Source organism: Leptonotus elevatus, chromosome 1 (genome assembly GCF_054856555.1).
Source record: "Leptonotus elevatus isolate MCC_2025b chromosome 1, RoL_Lele_1.0, whole genome shotgun sequence".
Taxonomy (NCBI): domain Eukaryota; kingdom Metazoa; phylum Chordata; class Actinopteri; order Syngnathiformes; family Syngnathidae; genus Leptonotus; species Leptonotus elevatus.
Genome location: NC_141239.1, coordinates 3,256,946 through 3,262,122, shown reverse-complemented (window position 1 = coordinate 3,262,122; position 5,177 = coordinate 3,256,946).

Below are 5,177 nucleotides of genomic sequence, written 5' to 3'. Positions count from 1 at the left end.
TTCTGGGGGGGGGGGGTCAACTTTAATGTCTTTATTTTCCAACCTTTTCTCAAGAAGAAATATGATTTAAAATAAACGGGGTGTGGGGGGGATCTAAGACTTGCAATTTACTAATTAAATGAATAAAATCTGGAAAAAGAGGACATAAATCTTCTAAGATTCCTCTAAAAAATGTGACATTATTTAGAAATTTGAATTTTTGCTCTGAAAAAATTACTTACATCTCATTGTGACTTCTTTGGGTCCAAAACTAATCTTGTAAGCGGTCTCTTTCTTTCTAGAAAAATCGGTCAAAAAAATAGCATCTTGAATGGGGTGTTGATTGTTGAAGGTGTTTGGCTCATCTCGCTGACATAAGCTAAGCTAAAGGCTAACAAAGGCGCGACTTGTGCAAGACAACAAGCGTGCGACGAGGGCGGCCCTTCTTTGTTCTTTGTTTCCACTTGGCGAGGTTGACAAAGCAAAAGAGTTTTTTGTTGCAGACATTTTCCACAAAGGCCCTTTTAAAACTGGGGACCAATAAAACCATGTGGGGGTTGTTTAAAAAATAAATGATGACAAATTGTTCAAATGTTTTTTTTGCAAACACAAGTATTATTTTTGTTATTTTTTTATTTGCCATGTGATTTGTCTGGATGATCAAATGTGACGCTTTCTTTTTACTTTATTTTGTAAAATGCGCAAAATGTGTATGAATGTATTTTTTATGGGAAAGTGGATTAAAAAAAAGCTTTTATTGGATTGCAGTGTCTTTTTTTTTTTTTATCTCTGTTGTGCGGTTGTTGCGTAGCGTGAAGATGCTAACATGAAGATACCAATAAGAACATGCTATGAAGATGCTAACGTGAATATGCTGCTAACTAGCGGTGTAACGAAAACTGATTTCAATCAGAAATTTGGTTTCAAACAACACGAGTGCATCATATTGAACTAAATCCAATCCTTCTATATTGAGATGCACATCGAATCGTCTTTTATTGGGAAAAACCCCTGCTAGAGCTAAGCTCATGCGCAAAGTTTTCCAATGCTTTTTCTAATGAAAAAAAAGGGAACTCTAACTATTTTTTCCCCCAAAAATAAAAAAATAACCCATTATTATTTTATAAGTAATTATAATATTACAACATTTAGGAAAAAGGTTTTTCTAAAATAAAAAAAAAGAGAAAGAAAAAAGTTCTTTTTTTTGTAGGAAAAAAATTGCAAAATAAAATACATTTTTTAACCTCCCCAAAAAGCCAGAAAATGGTCGGAAAAAAAAATACAACAAAATTTAAGTCCTACTTTTTTTGTGGAAAATAGTCAGAAAAAGCTATTTTTTTCAAAGGAAAATGAAAATCTTGAAATTTTGAGTCATAATATGAGATCAAACTGTTTTAATCTTAGATATACAGATTTGTCTTAAAGATAACAGATTTAGTGTTGTTTTGTTTTTAGAAAATAGTTGGAATATTATGTGAATCGGGTTGTATTTTGTTGGGGGGAAAAAAGTTGGAGCATTACTAAATAAATAAAAAATCTTGGGGAAAAATACATAATTGAAGAGAAGTTTGTGAATAGTCAGTTTAAGTAAAATGAGGTCAGAAATTTACATTGACAAAAAAAAGGCATTTTGTATTTTCACTTGAAGAAAAGATTTGAACCTTGTGATCTTTTTTTCCTCAGACGACCCAAAAGCCGAAGAAGTTGAAAGTCGTCCACAGCACGTTGGTGTGTGTGATGACAACAAACAAGCTTTTGTTGCCGTTCTGCCGGCGGTGCCGCTCGGACAGGATCCGTCCACATCACCTGACGCACGCCCACAAAATGCGAAACAAAAGTTTTGGGACAGGAACAAGAAATGTGCTGTTGAATCTTGCGGCTCTCTCGGCTGACACACAATCAACCGACGGCAGCCGTCAGTTTGTGTGTGCTACGCTAGCATGCTATCATGCTAGCACGGGCCCGTAGCACAAATGCGGCGCTCGGGGCCGTATCCTTGTTGTCACTTGTCACACGCGCGTTCACAAACTCGGAGATATTTTCACTTTAGGACCGCGTGTGTGTTTCAGAGGAATGTTTGGAATTTCTGTATAGTTTTCATTTAGCACTTCACTTAGCAGGATGACAATTGGTAGACATGTCGGCAATCCACAAAAAAAAAAAAATGCCTGAGAAGACAAACAAAGTCAGCCATTTTGGTTGTAAGTGGCCATCTTGGGGTCAATTTGCACACTTCTACTGGATTATAATTTTTTTTTTTAAAAACCCAGTTTGATTTAGCAACATGACATTTTTAGTAGGCGTGTCTAACATGAGTAGAACCACACAAAAGTCACAACAATCCATGCATGAAAAGACACATTTTGTTCCAAGTGGCCATTTCGGACATTGTCATGGTGCTCTTTTCTTTTCAAAGGATTGCTTGTCCACTGACTTAAAAAGAAAAAACTCGCTTCTATTTTTTTTAAATTCATCCCCTGAACCGTCAGTGAGCATGTCTGTCATAAGTGGAGACGCGCAAAAAAAATCTGAAGACGCCATGCCAAGAAAGAGAGAGGAAGTCATCCATTTTGTTTGCAAGTGGAATTAATGTGCGAAGTTTGGAAGTTTCCACACGTGCGAGCGCTCACTGTGGCGTGTAAAAGAAGAAGGCGTGCGCGCGAGATAGCCGTCGAGACGCTCCTGTCTCGTTCCCCATAGCTGGCCGCAATTCTGCGCTCGCTCCTTCCCCCGAGCGGCGCCATCGCGCTCGGGAGAGAGCGCGGGGGGAAAAAGAAGACAGAATGTCTTATCAAAAGCGGCTGCCGTCCGTCGCCTGAAATGAAGAAAATGTCATTGCCAGTTGAGGGGACGATCGAAAGATGGCGAGATGACGTGGGACGGCGTTGCAGACGTCTCTCGCTTTTCGCGCGCACTTCCGCTGAAGTACAAAAAAAAAAAAAAAAAAAAAGACACAATGGCAATACAAAAGAAAATAATTACGGGAAGGTTTTGAAATGAAGCTTTCTCAAGTCGTCCACATCATCATCTTCATCGCCGTCCTCTTCGTCATGATCGTAATCACCTTCATCACCATCGTCGTCATCATCATCATCATTTTAATTATTATCATTAACTTCTTCATCGCTATCATCCTCCTCTTCATCTTCATCATCATCATCAATATGATAATTTTCATCATCATCATCATCATCATCATCATCATTGTCATCTTCATTATCATCATCACCTTCATCACCAACATCCTCATCATCTTCATCTTCATCATTATCATCCACGCCGTCATGACATCATTATTATCATCTTCATCGCCAACATCATCATCATCTTCATCCTTATCATCATCATCATCAATATGATCATTATCATTATTTATATAAGGGCGGCACGGCGGTTTACTGGTTAGCACGTCCGCCTCCCATTGCAGAGGACGTGAGATCGAGTCCGGGCTTTGGCCTTCCTGGGTGGAGTTTGCATGCTCTCCCCGTGCCTGTGTGGGTTTTCTGAGTGTGAGTGTTGTTGGTCTGTGTGTGCCCTGCGATTGGCTGGCAACCAGTTCAGGGTGTAACCCGCCGACTGCCCAAAGCCAGCTGGGATAGGCTCCAGCACCCCGCGCGACCCCTGTGAGGACAAGCGGTTAAGAAAATGGATATATAAATATATATATATATGCTCATCATCATGATCAATATCTTCTTCATCGTAATCATCATCATCATCGTGGTGTGTTGTTGTGCGTGCGCTTTGTTGGAGTGTCAGCGATCAATAATGAACGATGTGGTAATTATCAGCCCGTCGCTTTGATGAACAATTGGAGGCGGGCGAGCACGTTTGGTCTCCGCCAGCGTTCGGACACGCTCGTTCATCTTCATCCTCCTCTTCCTCTTCTTCGTGTTGCTAATGCACTTTTGTCGTTGCCGGGCCGCTCGGCCCTCCATCAGCCGCGTCCTGTTTTGCTTCAAATGCGAGCGGCACCGGCATTCACTTAATGGCCGCCGCTCGTAACGTGCGTGCGCCTGCATGTGCGTGCACGTGCATGAATGTGTGTGTGTGTGTGTTCTCAATTGTTGAAATCCTGGGCAGCATTTAAATGATTGGCAGCAAAATGGTCCACTTTCAATTTGAAACCCTACTTTAAGACCCCAATTGAAAACCCTAACCCTAGTTAGAAACCCTAATTTAAAACCCTACCTCAGTTTGAAACCCTACTTTGAAAAGCTGACTATAGTTTGAAGCACTAATTTGAAACCGCAACCCTAGTTAGAAACCTCACCTTTGTTTGAAGCCCTACTTTTAAACCCTAACCTTCGTTTGAAACCTTACTCTTAAAAACCTAACCCTAGTTTGAAACCCCACTTTTAAAACAATAACCCTAATTTGAAACCCTACCCCTAAATTTGGAAACCTCATTTGAAACTCTAACCCAGGTTTCAAGCACTACTTTGAAACCCTAACCCTCCCTTGAAACCGTACTCGTTAAATCCTATCCATAATGTGTGAAACAAATTTGAAACACAAATTTGAAACCCTAACCCGAGTATGAAGCCATCATTTGAAACCGTAGCCCGACTTTGAATCCATAATTTGATGTTTGATTTGAGCAATAATTTTTTTTCTTATTCTATTTCAACACACTAGTTTATTTTTGTTATATCATGACGAGTGTTTAATTGCACAGTTTAACAACATTTTTAAAATTTCAAATGCATGTCAAGTTTTTCTTTTAGTGAACGATGTACAGTGGAGAGAGCTGGAAGCCGAAATAATTGATGGCCATTGAAGCCCGTTTGAGAGGGATGGCGGCGGCGCCGATCACAAACACACATTTCTTCAAACCCGACAATTCTTCCAAAAATGCTAACTGCATTTTTGTAAAGAAATTTTCCGCAAAAAAAAACTAACTTTTTTTTTAATAGGCGCGGGAGGAAAAAAACCGGGGGGGAAGGGGGGGCAGGGGGGGGGGGGGACCAAATATTGAGAAGATTTTAGAAAGAAAAAAAAGACTCCACAAGCATGTGAACCCGCAGAGACACTCTTCAGGGGGATAGACTGTACATATTTTATTATTTGTTTTATTTCTTATCACTGATATATAAATACCGGAAATCATACAATTTTGTGCGTGTATGTATGAGATTGTGTTTGCGTTCTTTTGCTACTCCAAAAATCCAACTTTATTCTCGAAAAATGATATTTTC